Below are 17,896 nucleotides of genomic sequence, written 5' to 3' on the forward strand. Positions count from 1 at the left end.
TATTTCATGTTTTGGGTGAAGAGTTTTGAAAGTTAAAAAGCCATTTTATAGGCAGCTGAAAGTCTTTTTATGGCGATTTTTCTGGGTCCTTTATTTTTTATTATTTAATGGCTTAATATAAAAATAACTATATAAATTATGCTTAAAATTCTTTTCTTTTTGTGCTTAAAGAATTATTCGTTAAAAAAATATGTTTAATATTTTATCCGTTATACTTTTAGGTGTTTACCATTAAAAATCGTTAAATGACATGTGTCACTTTGATATTAAAATTTTTAAATAATATTTTATTTATAACAAGTAAAAAAATATAAATGTGACACATGTCACTTAACGAGTTTTTTTAACAAGAGCCACCTAAAAATATAACCGAAAAAATATTAAACACCTATTTTTAACAAAAAAAAATTTTTTGACACCAAAAGTAAATTTGAATATAGCTTAGACACTTATTTTTGTATTAATCATTATTTAATCCTTATTTAATTGTGGATGATTTTCTTGTTTGTTTAATTTATTATTCGTGTTAAGTTATTTTTATCAAACTTGAATTACATGTCAATTTATCACTATAGAATACTTATATATAACTTCAACTTCTCTTTTTAGAAATAAATTTTCTCTTTTTTTCAATTTAATCCCTCAGCTATGCAATTTTTTAATTTGATCCTAATTGCAATTCTTTACAAATTATTTCTTACCTTCAATTATTTGACTCCTTTATACTCCCATAAATACTTTCGTTGAAATCCCTTCTTTAAAATATAACATTATAAATATATTTTATGATTTTAGATTGTATTTAAATTATTAAATAATATTATAAATCTTACACGTGTGAAAAAAAGAATATAAATATGTGTAAATCAAATCTTTTCTTCATATTTTTTTCATATGTGTAAAATTTATAATGTTATTTAATAAATTAAATAACCTGTAAAATTATATAATATGTTTACAATATTTTTTTAAAAGAATAAAATTTTTCAGGATAAAATGTTAATTGAAGTATAAAGGAGCAAAAAAATTATGAGAATAAATAATTTGCAAATAATTACAATTACAATATCAAACTAGAAAAAATGCAATGTTGATGTACTAAATAATAGAAAAGAGAAAATATGTTGTCAAAAAAGGAAACATAATTTTTATAGTTATTCTACAATGGTAGAGAAGCATGTGTTTTAAATTTGGTAAAAATGCTAATGAGTATTGGTACTCGTTTGCACAAATAGTTGTGATTCAAAAATTTAAACTTGTAAGATTAATTTCGAATTTTACTACCGTTACTCTTAGAGGACGATCTGTAAATTCTTATGTAAATCTCAATTGAATTTTAGATATATCATCGACTAATGATTACCATGACAAATTGTACTTACTACGGTTTGAGTAATGATTACCATGACAAATTGTACACATTTCTTAATTGTACCTACTTGGCAGAGATGACAAAATGGTGAAACAACTTTTTCTTGCTTGTTTGTTTGTTTTTATTAGGAAAAAAATTATATGTTCTTATTCCAATAAAACGACATATAGGAAAACAACAAAAAATCATGGATGAAGGCTTCAACTCTTTCTTGCTTGTACTTTTTCATTTCATCAAGTAACATTTTCTTACTTTTAGAAATATTTTTTTCAATGAAAGGAAATAACACAAGCTATAAACTGTTCATCTGTTCGAACTTTAACTATCACATGCATGATTAATTCCAAATATGTATGGTTGATGCATAATTTGGATGATTCAAATATGCTCTCATTTTTATCAAATGTTTCCCTTGTCAAGGAGCAATCAATGCCTCTTTACAAGTCCTTCAAATGATATTTCTCTGTAAGGAAAAATTAACAACGAAATGAGCTTAAATAAGCTCAATGAATGTCTTAAGGATGCCTTATATACCCAAAGGTCTTAAAAAGAACAATAGGCCAACAAATCCATGTTTAACTTGTGCAAGTTATTGCTATGATACACATCCATCTACTTTTCAAAACATAAGTTGAAACATACACATATAGTTGTCATGATCAACCCTTGTCACATTGGATAGTAAGTTGTTTACCCATCCCATTATATTTATGGTTATCACGATCAATGATAACTATTCAAAAGAGTTATTATTTAAGACCTTTTTACTTAGGTTTATGTTTGCACTTTAGCATATTAGGATCATATTTAGAGTGTTTTTAGTTAATTTTACATTACATGCATTGCTGGAAGTAGGTTGGTAATTCTTGGACTAATTATGATATTTTGCTGTGATATTGTTACTCTGATGATGTGACGTTGTCTAATGCTTTAGTTGTTGTTGTGTGCTGATACGAGGCAAGATTATTAGGTTATTGCTGTAGCAATCGATGCGCGAGCAGAAAGTTGTTGACAATTGGAAATAATCCTAACATGGAAAGGACTGAAAAGTAGAAAGAAGCCTTAATGGAAAATGAGTCTCAATTTAATGCGAACTTAAATCCTACTTTTTTTAGGGTTTTTAATTATTATATAAAGAAAGAGATTGCACATAATTAAGAGAGATTTTTAGGGTTTTATTTTATTCTTCTCTTTCTCTACTGTTAGTCATGGCCTCTTAGGCAATTTTAAGGAGCAGCAGTAGATGGACTTGAAGGCAAAAGTCACAACACTGAGAGATGGTGACTGGTGATCGGTGAGAGCATTAACGACATCAATGATAAAATAATTTCGAGAGGGAGTTTTATTTTTGTTTAGTTGAAATACTCTTTAATTTTTGTGGGATTTGTTAAACCTTGGATGCTTATGATTTTAAATATATTTTATGAATTTCATGTTTAATTACTTTTTTCCATTGATTCGATTGGTATTTGCTAGATTTTATTAAGGCTTTAATATAGAGACATATAATTGCCTAATCCATTGCATCGAGAGGTGAGTGATATTGTGTGAGTACTGCATCGAGAGGTGAGTGATATTGTGTGAGTACTGCATCGAGAGGTGAGTACCATTGTTGGAACCAAAAATTGCCAGAGCAACGTTTCAGTATAGAGAGATCTAGCTGATTGATTGTTGTAGCATACTTGGTAAATTTGTGCTAGTGGGTATAGAGATATAGCATTGATGTGAGTTTATCAGTGGAACCATCGAGAAAGGACAACCTGCTAAGTTAATGCTAGATGCATTGATGATCTTATTGCTGTGACATTATTAATTGCATGATTAAGTTTAACAATACCATAATCTTTAGCTTGAGCCGATCCATTGCTTTCATTGCCACTACTGTGATTCCCTTCATATCTTTATTCACATACTTATTTTAATTTTATATTTTTATTGCTTTGTTCACAACATCACCTACACAATTATGTTATTTTACTTATTTAATGATATGCCAATTCTTAGAGTAATACTAGTCTCTGTGGATACGATACTTGATGCATTAATTTGCATCCACTTTATTACTTAATACGATAGTTTATGCTTGTACTTTGTTGTTACATTATTCGAAGCATCAACTTTTTTGGCATTGTTACCGAGGACTAGTGTCATTACTTTGAGAGTTATTTTTTAAAAACATAGTTTTCCCTTTTTTTGTAGGTATATCTTAATAGTTTTTTCGGTGCATAAATCAAAGCAATAATCGATGGAAGGAGATCAACAACACAAGTGCTTAATACTGGAATAGTTCCACCTCTGCAAAATATTTTGATGCTGCCAGCTTATCACAACATCAATGACAGGAATAAGCCAATCTGTGAGCATGTTGTGCCTACATTAGATGATTTGAATCATGATATTGTTCGACATACCATCCATGTTACCAAATTTAAATTGAAGTAGGTGATGTTGCAAATGCTGTAATCAATGAGGCAATATAGTGGGATGTACATCACGGATTCTAGAGCACACTTGAGGGCATTTATGGAAGTATATGACTCAATCGTACAACAATGAGTGCCAGAGGAGGCCTTGAAGCTGAAATTACTTCTGTACTTGTTTCGCGATAAAGTTAAAGATTGGCTCAATTCGCTGTCACCTGGTGCTATAGCATCATGGAATGAACTTGGCTAAAAGTTCTTGTTGCAATTTAATCCTCCCATCATGAATGTTAGATTGAGGAATGACATCACATCTTTCAAGCAATTAGAGGATGAGAACTTGTATTAAGTTTGGGAGCGATTTAAAGACTTGCTACGGAAATGTCCGATGCATGGTTTTCAACATTGGACATAAATGGAGATATTCTATAATGTACTTAACATGCAAAGAATGATGGTTGTATATGCTTCTACTAATGGAGCATTGCTGGAAAAGTCCTACAATGAAGCTTATGATATCTTGGAGAAGATTTCCAACAATGACTACCAATACCCTACTAAAATAATTATGTCGGGTAGATGTGTTGCTGTAATAGTGGATAACGAAGCTCTAAAAACACTGACCACACAAGTGAAAACATTGACTGAAATGATGAAGATGATGCAAAAGCCTGGAGGTATGTATAAGGTAAAAGCTACATCTTTCGTTAATTTTATTTATTGTGGTGATAACCATAATTGTGTTCAAGTACTGACTCAAGGCAGGGATCAGAGTAGATCGACATGTTCTCATTATGGTTCAACTAGTAGGGGTAGATCGATTCAGAGTAGAGGTTTTGATAGATCTACAGTGGGCCAGCCTGGGTTGGTTTACGCTACTCGGAGGCAAGAGGATCGGGATGAGCCAAGCATTATTACTGGTACTTTTTTTATTCACTTTATTTCATATTTTGCACTGCTTGATAATGGTTCTACTCACTCTTATATGGCGAGTGTGGTAAATAGGGAAGTAGCAAGTAGACTTGTTTGTACTTAATTTCTATGGTTGATAAGTTGGGTTGAACTTAGTCATTCATGAATGCTTTAATTATGTTTTATGTTTGTGAGATTATGTTATGTGTTGGTATGCTTTTAATGTAGTTATAGAGATATAATTATCTTCATGAATATTTATTGATGATCTTTAGAGATAAAGTCATTACTAGTGTCATATATTTGTCCAACGTTGGTTTGCTGAGAAGGATGTCAGCATGTGAGATATATGTTGCCTGATATCTAGCATTGTTAATAATTTAACCGATTAAGTTAATGAGAGTTGCCTTATATCCATTAGGTAATATTAATCATTACTAGGTGCAGAGTCATTTGGTTCATAACATGCTCATAATTGAAGTTGCTAATTATTCTTCCAATCCATTAAATTTTTGATCTTCTGCTCCCACAACGCTGCAACATTAATTGGTATCTTTAGAACTGAATTTTATTCCTAACTCTTTCAGCACAGTGTTCTCTGTGGGTTCGATACTCGTAGCTATCTAAGTTATCGCCTTATTACTTGAATACGATAATGTATGCTTGCACTTTGCTGTAGCATTATTTTAGCATCAAATTTTTGGCACCATTACCGAAGGACTTTGGTTTTGCGTAAAAGCTATTTTTATTTACTTCATTGTTTCTTTTATTTTTGTAGGTACATATTCTCGTTACTAGTTTTGTTGGTTTATGTCCCATAGCGACAACGAGCTAAAACCTTTTGATCCGAAAATAGAACAAACATTTCATTGTCGTAGGAGAGAAGCTGTTAGGAATCAACCAAACATGAATGTTGGAAAATGTAACAATGTTCAACTTCCATTACAACATGAAAATGACGATGAAATTCCAGATGGAGTTGGAGTAAACCAACAACAATATTAAAACATATATGATCGTAATCAGCCTATTCAGGAGCATGTTGTGCTAACACTAGATGATCTACATCCTGGTATTGTGCGGCCAACAATTCATGCTGCCAATTTTGAGCCGAAACTGATGATGTTTCAAACGTTACAATCCATTGGGCAATATAGTGGCTCATTCACTAAAGATCCTTGAGCACACCTTCAAGCATTTATAGAAGTGTACAACTCATTTGTTTAACAAGGAGTCCCCGAAGAATATGATTGGAGGATTAAATATATTAAATTAATTTACATTTATGATCAAATTGATGAAATGTGTAAATAATAAGGAATAAATGTGTAATTATACCAATTTTATTAACTTCCACTTTAACAATTTCGTTAAATGTGAACGAAAAGTGGCTTGATTGAATACATTTAAATAGTTGAATGACCTGATTGATCAAAATTAGTGGTCAAAACGAAAAGAGGCAATAGTTAGAGGATAAATGTTACAGTTTACCCTAATAAGAATTTGTTGAATAAAAATTTTCCTTTGGGTTGATTTATTACTCACTTATAAAACGAAATAATCACCTTATGCTTATTATAAAAGATACACATGTAAGTATGTCAACTATTAATCTTCTTTATGCCGATCAATATTAACATAATCTAAGATACATACATAGGACCCGTGAAAACATATTAAAATCAAGCAAAATGAAAATGATATCTAATTGAAAAAATTGATCCTTGGTTTAAATAATGTTAAACTTTTGTTTGAGACTATTTATCTTTTCTTTTATAATCATGAATTTTGGTCGATGATAAGTACTTCAACAGTTAATTATAATCATACATTGATATCGAAGTTTAAGAGTTTGTGTTTAGAACTCATATATCCTCTTGGGGTTAACTTTATATAAGATTTATGAATCTTTTAATGTATGATATAATAATGAAAAAATAAAAAAAAGAATAAAAGGTGAATTCAAGGTAAAAATTCACAAGGAGCATTTTGTAGTCAAATAATAAATTTAAGTTAAAAACCTAAAATTGTAATTCGAATATCGAAAAGACTGCAGACTTGATGCATTAGTAGTGATTGTCATTCCCCTTAAAATACGGTTTATTGATAAGTGATGGAATGTCACAAGAGATAATAATAGGGTAGGTAATGTTATTGTGGTCATTTATTGTCCAAGGATATCTTTTTGAGTTGAGATATAATTGGCATGCCATAGAGGGATTCCACAATGCTTGTACGTATATTGTATAGACTTTAGTCTCGTTAGTGACAGAGCTATAGAGGGATGACCAGTATAGTTGTTCTAATACACTATTGACAGTGATGGAGGAATTTCTCTATGTATGTCAAAATGGCATTGGACTATTATTGAAATTATATTGTATGCATGTTGATATGTGATTAGTAATATGTGTTTAGTGATGATGTTTGATCCATCTTAATTATGATATTTGAAAGTTACCATACATGAAGTCTATGTATGGTATGAATATGGTAAAATGATATAGTATCACCCTATGGTCAACAAGGTAAATGAGTTGATAAGTTTATGCACATGATATGAAGGAAATACAAGGTACATGTTGGAAGTATGATTTAACATCAAATGGGTATGAGTGAATAAAAAATGCTTATACATTTAATATGCTTTGATTTATGACCGGGAGGGATCAAAATAGTACACACATTTCATCAAAAAAATATTCAAACAGGAGGAATAAAAAATGGCTCATTTCAAAACAATTGGAACAAATTTAATCAAAATAACTTCATGAAACAATTACTTAGTATTTAATAATTCACCGTTCTGCAGTTGGTGCGAATTTGTCCCTGGTTTCCAGTCAAAGGCTTCAAGTTTCCCATCTTAATCATGGACTTTGCAAAATCATTCCAAAACACGAGGGTACAATCTGTAAGTATTGACGAGATCGTCAGTGGAGCCACCACTGAAAAGAGCTTGATCTGAAATGAGTAAACCCCTTTGCTTCACCAGGTTGTTGAAATACGAATTGTCAAAGCGTGCAGGCGTTGGGTCTAAAGGAGCAAGATTAGTGTCTCCTTGTTAGGCTATAGCTTGCTGTGAACATACATGTATTATAGCATGGCTGGTAGCATTCGGTTAGTTTAGGCGCCAAAAGTTGTTGGGCTGTTAGAGTAGTTATTAGCTTGACTCTAGCTATAAAGCTAATATGATTGTAAATGTAAAACCATGTGAATTCAATTTAGAGTTCATATTATACAATTTCTCAATATGGTATCTTTCGCCAATTGGTCTTGGGTCTCTTGACTAAACTTTTGCTGCGCGATTCTTGCTGATGCTTCATGGAGTCGTCCACAAGTACGGGCTTCTCTCACAAGAAAATCAGTGTTGTTCTTGATGAGATGAACTATCTTCTGTGGAAGCAGCAAATTCTGCTCACAGTAAGGAGTCACTGTCTTGAACGCCTATTGACCGGAGCTCTGCAATCACCGCCGGAGACGATTCTTGATGATACCGGTGCGATTCGTGTCAATGATGCGTTTGAGGATTTTATTGCGCAGGATAGTGTGCTTGCTTCGTGGCTCCTGTCAACCATTTGCCCTCATCTTCTTCCTCATTTTTTGGTGCCGAATCTGCAACTGCAGTATGAAGTGTTGTGCAATAACTTTTTGTGAGCACATCCACGACGGCTGCTATGAGTTTACACTACAAGTTGCAGTCGCTTAAGGGCAATGATAGCATGCGAGTGTATCTCACTTGTGTAAAAGAGGTATGTGACACTTGCCTCGCGGTGTAGTGCAGTATCGCATGTTGGACATGTTGCCAGCATCTTGAAAGGATTGCCCAGGGAGTATCAACTGTTTATGGCGGTTATCACTACAATGAAGGAAACACTGTCCTTCGACAGCCTTTACACTGTTCTTCTAGATGCTGAAGCACAGTTAGCCGGGTTTAATGAGCAGTTTGATTACGCTCCTATGGTAGCCAATGTTGTTGAGAGAGTAGAGAGTCATGATTCCTCTGCTAATGGACAGCGTGATTCTAAATCTTCACGCTCATCGTTTACAAACAGGATGGGCGGTCGAGGCCAAGGGCGAACTAAGATTCAATGTCAGCTATGTGGCAAACTCGGTCAATTGGTTGATCAATGCTGGCATCGTTATGATGAAGATTTTATGTGTGTTACATCTGAGTCTCAAGCTCATAAAGGACAGTCTATTCTGCTACTGAAACTTTAAACCTAGGATGTGAATGTTGTAAAGGCCATTCTCAGACAGCAGGTAATTTGCAAGCTAATATGGTCTCCAGATCCAGTGATCATTGGGTGGTGGATTCTAGAGCTACGCATCATATCACACCAGATGTTGCGAATGTCTCGAACCCTACTGAGTTTAGAGGTCCAGGTAAACTTACTATTGGAAATAAAGTTTCTGTTGATATTCATAACGTTGGTACTGCAATTGTTCCTTCTGTTTCTTCAAGAACTCTAATCTTGACTGAATTATTACATGTGCCTCACATAACCAAGAATTTTCTTTCGGTCTCTAAGCTTGCTAGGGATAATAAAGTTTACCTTGAATTTCATGCTGAGAAGTGCTTTGTTCGTGATGAATTCTCTAAGACGATTCTTCTGCAAGGTGAAGAGAAAGGAGGCCTCTATACGTTTTCACGTAGTGATCTTAGTTTAGAAGGTTGTGGTGCTGCAGTTCATTTTGCAACTTCAGATGTAACTGAGTTTGAGCTATGGCATCGATGATTAAGACATCCAGCTAGTTTTTCTTTAAGTAAAATTGCCAAAGAACTGATGTAAAACTTGATATTGATGTTAATAAAATGTGTGTGGCTTGCTTTATAGGCAAAAGTCATAAACTCCCTTTTTCTTCATCTAATACAGAGTACACTGCACCTTTTGAACTAGTATTTTCAGACTTGTGGGGACCTCCTCATATTGATTACAATGGCTTTCGCTATTATGTAACCTTTGTGGATGCTTTTACTCGATTTACTTGGCTTTACCTACTGAAAGATAAACGCAAGTTGTCAATGCGTTTCACCTGTTAAAAAATTGGTAGCAAATCAATTTGGAAGTACAATCAAAGCTTTTCAGTCAGATTGGGGTGGAGAGTACCGAGTGTTTCCTGCGTTGCTTGCCAGATCAAGGATAGTGCATCGACGGACTTTCCCTCACACGTCTGAGAAGAACGGAGTCGTTGAGCGTAAGCATCGCCATGTTGTTGAGTTAGGACTTGTTCTACTAGCTCAAGCATCCATACCCATGCAGTACTGGTCATATGCAGTTTTGACTGTTGTTCATTTGATTAACCGTCTTCCTACGGTGGTGCTTGGAGGAATGACTCCATAAGAGAAGCTGTTCCAGAAGAAACTTGAGTATGCTTCACTGAAGGTCTTTGGATGCCAGTGTTTCCCGCACCTAAGACCCTTTCAGAATCACAAATTGTGCTTTCGATCTCAGTCTTGTACATACCTTGGATTTAGTCCTAGGGCTATCAGTGTCTGGCAAGCAATGGTAGAGTTTATATCTCTAGACATGTGTTTAATGGAAAAGTTTTTCCTTTTGGAGATAAAGCTACTGCTTGTCGCCCACATCATGCACGAAATGCTTCTTCACGTGATATTCCAGTTGTTGCAGATGTGAGGAAGTGGATTAGTGATGCTGCTCCAACCATTGTTCAAGACAATGCGCATAATGAGGTGGGCCATGCGATTGCTAGTCTTCAAGATGTGCTCAACACGTATGATAGACATGGGGCCACGCCATTTGAAGCAATGGCCGACCATGATAATGAACGTGGGGCCACGCCGATTGGAGCAATTTTAGATCGTCATGTGCGTGCTATTGGATAAATGAACTGCAGAACTACACCGTTAGCACTGACTGGAAATATAAACAGTAATTAAGAAGAACAAATTCGTAAACCGTGTCATGGTAAGAACCACTGCCTTAGAAACGAATTCGCCCCGATGTGTGTAATCGCTGCAGTAGGCGGACCGTCCCCCGAGGTTAACACGGTCGCTCCGAATTCCGTACACCCGAAACCAGAGTGGACTGCTGGTGGTATTGTACTTCTGATCGGAAAGCACTTAGAGAAAACTCACAGAGAGAACTTTAGAAAACACTTTGTAAGTGAATTGTGAATGTTTTTGAATGAGTTGAGAAGCTGAATATAGCTCTCTATTTATAGGCTAGAAATAGGGTTAAAATCGTCTATAAAATTTCAAGATTAAATCTCTTATTTGTAACAGCTGAAACGTCTAGATGAACCTGACTCAGAAATAGTCCAGGTTCATTGTATCATTATTCAGCTGTTATAACTCCCGAAATTATATCATGTAACCCCTGGAATTAAATAAATAACTCCTGTGATATCTTTCACATTTTCCATTTGTTTCTTTCAAAGAGAAATTCCTCTAAAAAGATAGTATCCGTGTGGACATGTCGAAGACACGTATTACCATTACCATTACCATTACCACGACCACGACCACGACCACGACCACGAGCCGAGCCGAGCCGAGCCGAGCCGTGCCGTGCCGAGACGAGACGAGACGGATGGCGGCGGCGGTGCGCGAGAGCCCCCCTTGTTCTCTATCACTCAACAAGGAAGTGGAATGTCAAACCTTAAATACCATTCCCAATAGTATTTCCAACACGTGATATAAATTGTGAAAGCAACAATTTCCTTGGGGCCACGCGTGATAAAGCACATGGAGCTAATTGTCAGAGTGATAATATGCTTGGGGCCACCCATGTTACTACTTCAACAAATGCCAATACACGTGATGACAACCATGGAGCCATGGGTGATAATCAAAGCAACAATACGCGTGGAGTCAATATGCGTGGGGTCACTCGGCAGGATGCACATGAAGCCACGCCTAGTAATGCACATGGGGCTAACTGTCAAAGCAATAATTTATTTGGGACCACTAGAGATAATGCGCATAATCCATTTTATAATGCCGGGGCCGATGCTAGCCATAGTGGCGTGATGGGCGTTGATGGGGTCACACCGTTTGGAGTGATGTGTGAATTACCGTTTGGAGTGGAGCGTTATAATGCACATGGGGCCACACCGTTTGGAGTGATGTGTGAATTACCTTTTGGCGTTATAATGCACATGCTCCAACCATCACCAACTTAAGAACACGATAAGGTAAGCTTTCCCTCTTCTCTCCCTTTTGACTTCGTTTTCTCCCCATTTTCCCTTCTCAAACTTCTTATTTTCTTTGAATCTGGTGGTCTTGGATTTAACTCGATCGTGGGTTTTGGGTATGGTCAGGGTCATCAAATTCAAATCTTCTAGCTCTAGAGTTTCTATATGGGGAAATTCGTGGTTGAAGCCCATGTTTGCTACAGAAGCTTCTGAAACTGATGATAACCCAATTGAACTTTACAGTTCTAAAAATTGATGATGCCATTAGTCCATCAGACTACTGAGGTATAATTTCCAAACCGTTTCACCTAGAAGATTACCCTATTTCGATTGTTCTTTATAGTCGCCTTAATCCTTTTTTGTTTGCTCGAGAGAAACATGCTTTACTTATATATTTTTGAACTGTCGAGCCCTCTGTTGGTTGAAGTAGAATGTTGGACTCATGTTATTGGAAATTATTATTTACTTCTTTAGTTACCACGTACCTTCAATCATCAATGGATCAATTTTCATATTCCTCTTAAAAATGTTTTATATTATTTGTCTATAACATTATCTTTATGTAGAATGGTGATTTTTCAATTTTTTGGCACTCGTTGTGCAGGTTGTTAGGTTGGAAAACTTGGGTAATACAAGCTTTATCAATTTTTTGTTGTAATGGTTTACTCACACGGTTCCATTTGTTTTGGGTCTTCAATCTTTGAATCATCATGAGAATCCTTGTGTTGTGTGTCTCTTGTTTAACCTTTATCCCTTTGTTTTCTTTTAGGATTTCTCTTTGTTTTTGTTTTTGTTTGAATTGCTAGGTGGTAATGAGGGTTTTTGTTTACTTTGTGCTCTTCGTCATCACATTGAACTTTCATTGAATTCATCAAGAGTTGTATCGCCTCACAAAAGATTTTACAAATTGAATCGTATCCTTGACTTTTTTAATAGTAGTTTGATTAGTTTATAATTAATTGGTTGTAACATAATATGTGATAAGCATTGAATGATTCTGATTTAGAAATGAATTTTTAGTAAATTTTGGTCACTTTATTTCTTTAGTCGTTGTAATTTTAAGAGATTGACAAATTTGTTATCAATGTGTTTGGAAAGGTGTATTTAAAGTATGGAGAGTGACTAGAAAAATACAGAAATGAAGTGTGTTCATAATTGTGATTCTTGACTCTCATGGACCTAGGCATTGCATCTTTTTTCAGAGATATCAACTGGAAGATGCTCATGAGTTCCTGCAATGCATGTTACATAGGCTTGAAAGTTGTTGATTAAAGCCCAAGAATGATTTGCCCTCTGTTGATGATTGCCTTGTTAAGAAGGTTTATCGTGGTCGCCTGATTAGTAGAGTATAAATGTTGCAACTTTATCATGGGTCATTATTGTCATTGGTAAAAGATGATGTTATTATTGTAATTTATGTGTAACTCTCCTTTAATGTAATTTATAAAAAGTTGTGGTCTCTATTATAATTTATAAAAGGTTTTATCCTTAATTTTAATTTATAAAATGTTTTTTCCTTAATTTTAATTTATTTAAAGTTTTTTCCTTTTACTAAAATATTTTGTCCTTTAGTGTAATTTATAAAAGTTTTGTCCTTAAATGTGATTTATAAAAAGCTGTGTTAAATATTGTAATTACTAAAAAGTTTATACATTTACTGTAATTTTACGCTTTTTATTTATTATAAAAATTATGACAATATTTTTTATCACTAATACAATAAAATTATTATTTTCTTAGTGACAATATTAATAAATAATGACAAAACTTTATATTATTTGATGGTATAATTAATTGTCACTGAATATAATTTCTAAGATGACGTAATACATTAACGTCACTATGTATTTAATAATACATGACGAAAATATATACATCGTCATATTTGACATTTAGCGACACATCTAACGTGACGTTTATTGTGACGTTAAATTTTATGTCACAAAATATAAACAGTGACATAAATGTAAGTTTTAGTGACGATATTTCAGATGCCATAAATAAACAAATTTGTTGTAGTGACGTCAATGTGCCTCAACTCCCAGTCATTAGATATTGCTAGTGTCAAAACATCATTGAACAAAGAAAACTTAACAATTGGGCTGAATGTATCAAGGAAATCATACCCTGGAACTTGCGAGTAGCTTTTTGCAACCAATCGTGCCTTATAGCGATGTATGGAGCCATCTGGATTTCGTTTCAACTTAAACAACTACTTACAACTAATTGGAGTACGCCCTTCTGGTAGTTTCACCAACCTCTACGTGCCGTTTCTTTGAAGAGCATCTACCTCAGCTTGAACTGCCTCCTTCTAATTAGCAGATTGCAACGCCTCTTGAACAGTGGAAGGTGTGTTATTGTCGAAATGAGTGGAGTACGCTTTAGGTTTGAAGACTCCACATTTGCTGCGTGTCATCATTGGGTGATGATTCTCCCTAGTAGATAGAGTAGTTGACGTACTCGATACATTGGCCAAGTCCAATTCTTCATTCACAGGACTGGTACTCGTATCATTCAAATTATTTGCACCAACTATATTATCACTTTCACAATTTACATCCGTTGAAGCAGTAGCACCCATATCATGAGTGCGCATCACGCCAAAAGGTGTGGCCCCATGTGCATTACAACGCTCCACTCCAAACGGTAATTCACGCATTACTCCAAACAGTGTGACCCCATCAACGCCCATCACGCCACTATGGCTAGCATCGGCCCCGGCATTATAAAATGGATTATGAGCATTACTCCTCCAGTGCGTGGACAGGTCGCTCTTCTATTTTCCGCAAACACAGGGTCGATGTTCGTTGCGTTATAAATTCGGTTTCTAAAGGTAAAACATTGTGCAAAACCAATGGTATGGCCACCGGAGAGAGCTACCAGATCTCTCTCGTTAGACCTTGATTCTTGAAGTTGTTGATTAATGCACGAAGATCCATGAATGGAGCCGGGAGGTCGGCTTCGGCTTGCGTTCGACTCGCTGTCGTCGAATCTCTCCGACCAAGTAGCACTTTCCATGACGGCCCTTCAAGCTGCACACACATGTATACATTTTCATTAGCAAAATGCATGAAATTTAACGAAGTTTTGATAATTAGAAGGGTGAATGATGGCCAATACGCACTGCAACTACAGAATCGCGAGCTGCAACAGCTACTATATCAGCACAAGAAACCACCGGGCGTCCACAAATCTTGTCGACCTCAGCCTTAATTTCGTCGATCACTTCGAATCCTCGAGCAGAATTTTGATTGGGGCGAGAGTTCTTTTCACTGTCAATGGTGGACGAAGGATCAAGAAGAATCGAAGCATCACATCCCTGCATTACAATCAAGTTAAAACCGCAATGTTCAAGATTACTTGAAAACATTCAGAATTAAAATGTACTATACATTGACGAAACAGTCGTGGAAGTGAAGACGAAGTAATGAAGCTCCCAGGCGGCGCTCTTTATACACAGCAGCCTGCACTACTTTTTTGATGGTCGGCAAAGCTTGAGGACAAATGTTTTGATAGTAATAAGGAGATAATGAGAAAGCTTTTGTTGCAAGGCTCGACAAGACAATGATTTGAAGGAGGATTAGTCCACGACAATCCATCGCAAAGTAATTATGCTTTTGAGTTGAAGTTCTTCGATCGAGTTTTGGGTGGATTTTTCAAGGTGGTGGTGTTGCTTATTTATAGTGGTAACCGGTGGGATTATTTTAATGATTTGGTAATGATGGAATTGGCCATTTCGACTGGTTCTTACAAGTTGACCTTAAGCTCTTCAATTTTCTCATACTGCCTCGACCAGTTTTAAATACATTAATTGTTTGCTCTTCAACGAAGCAAAAGAAAAAAACGTCGCATCTTTACTGTTTAATTTAAGCTACGCGCATTTGCCAATATTTCTAGGTCAAAATTTGACCAATTAATCTTTACACCGTGTTTTCTGTTAATATCATGGATTTTACTTACAAGCATCTTACATGTTAATATTAACTTTTTATATTGTATTTTTTAGAATTCATTGATTGATCTGCATATGTTCGAAGTATTGTTCTTGTTAAAATTTTTGAGTTTGAATATTTGTGTATATAAGATATGTGTGTACTGTAATCATCTTATACTATTAAAAATATATTTATTTTTAAAATTGATAATATGACAATAAATAAGCAATACAACTTAACCGAATGAATGAAACTCCACGGAATTATTGTCAATAGATAATAACATGAATTTTTAGATTTTAAAATAATAATTTAAAATTTTATTAAAAACCATAAAATTTTTAAAAAAACTATTTTAAAGGCTTTTGGAAAGTAGAATTTTCTCTATATGTAAAAAATCAAAAAAGCTCTGTGTAACCGTTTATATAAATATATTTCTCGTAATTTTAGGTTCTATAATTCTTAATTTTCTCATTATACAACAATTAATGTACATGGACAAGTTCTACAAGTTAAGTATACAGATTAATAATTGGCTTTGGCCGGTTAACAATTCAACTCTTTTTTTTTAGAATTTGTCAATAATGAAATTTGAGCACATTCATATGTGATGTAATGTATGAGAAAGTAATGTTTAAGAATGTTATTCTTAAAAAAAAGTAATATTATAGCATTCGGTATATAAAAGCATAATTAAGAATTTAATTAAAAATGTAATGAGAATTTGTCACGATTGATATTTATTCATTTTCTAAACTATAGTCATTGATAAAGTTTTTGGTTCAAGTTTATTTTCGAAATATGATATAAAATATTAACAAGATAGTGAAGGCATTGCAAACTGGTTTAATTAATGAAATTTTAGATATGATTATTTTTATTATTACACCACCTTCATGGCTTCATCGCTTTCTTACCCATTACAGAACATCAAACCTTGTCTCAATTGGAAAACAACCAAGCATAAATGTCTGATGACTCAACCTCCCAAGTGTGCCATAAAAGCGCGTCTCCTGGGATCCTCCCACGCGCCCACAAATTGACACACGTGTCTCCTAAAATCCAGTTTCACCAAACAATCCGATGGTGATTCCCACCAACACTAATAAAAATAGAAGTATGGTATTATTAAGCAATCAGGCAGCGTTATAGCCAATATTCTACCGTCATATACTATCATACACATACATAGGTATTTATTGGTCAGTTCAAGCTCAAAAAGCACCTCCAACATCTCTCTGAACACTTGTTTTAAAGTTTTATTTGATTTTTAAGACTTATGAAAGTTGTATAGGGTCATATAACACTACTTTTACATATATTTAACCACATAATAATCCAAATAATCATTTAGTACGTTTAACATTCAAAACATTCGATATATATTATGCCGACAAATAAGACATCACATTTATGTTCAAGAAGTATTTTAAGGTTCAAAGTGTGCTACCTTGGGTCAAAACACAACAATAAATTTCTTGCTTATTCTTTGTCTATCAAATTCAATCATGCTCTCAATGCGATTCTTAATAATATCAGATTAACCCTTGTATGTTGACACAAAAATTTAGATCATTACAAATGTGTTTGAAATTAAGGAGTATACTTTAGAAAATTTCCATGCATTTTGTGAAGAAGCTAGCGTTCAGCATCAGTTGACAACTCCTTATTCATCGCAGAAAAATGAAGTTAGTGAAAGATGAAACAAATACATCTTAGAACTGTATGTTGTATGAAAAGAATTTACCAAAGAAATCCTGGGCAAATGTAACTCATTCCGTGATTTTCCTACATAATAGATTGCCCACAAAAGCAGTCAAGGATTTAAAACCTTACAAGGCTTGGTATGGTCATAAACCATCTTTGAATTTTCTAAAAATATTTGGTTTTTTGTGTTTCACTCTGTTGACGAAAACGAGTAAAGAAAACAAAAGAACACGAGAATTTTACGAGGTTCGGCAATGTGCTTACGTCCTCGGTGCCTAGGCGGCGCTAGAAGTTTTATTCAATGATGTTTTAGGTCTAGGTTACATCTCTATTTATAATAGAAACCCCTGGCACATAATTACAAAATCAACCCTGTACCGTACCGCGGGGCTACG

At 34.5% G+C, this 17,896-nt stretch overlaps 1 non-coding gene and 1 pseudogene across 1 annotated transcript; both read right to left on the reverse strand.

The window, feature by feature from the left end:
• Window positions 1–4,084: 4,084 nt before the first annotated feature.
• On the reverse strand, window positions 4,085–4,191 carry LOC120212787. The gene has a single exon (XR_005524738.1). It is a non-coding gene; the product is annotated as a small nucleolar RNA R71 (small nucleolar RNA).
• A 9,801-nt stretch (window positions 4,192–13,992) lies between these two features.
• LOC120212669 lies at window positions 13,993–15,483 on the reverse strand (annotated as a pseudogene).
• Window positions 15,484–17,896: the final 2,413 nt, after the last annotated feature.

The sequence above is a fragment of the Hibiscus syriacus genome, unplaced genomic scaffold, assembly GCF_006381635.1.
Source record: "Hibiscus syriacus cultivar Baekdansim isolate YM2019G1 unplaced genomic scaffold, ASM638163v2 tig00110015_pilon, whole genome shotgun sequence".
Taxonomy (NCBI): Eukaryota; Viridiplantae; Streptophyta; class Magnoliopsida; order Malvales; family Malvaceae; genus Hibiscus; species Hibiscus syriacus.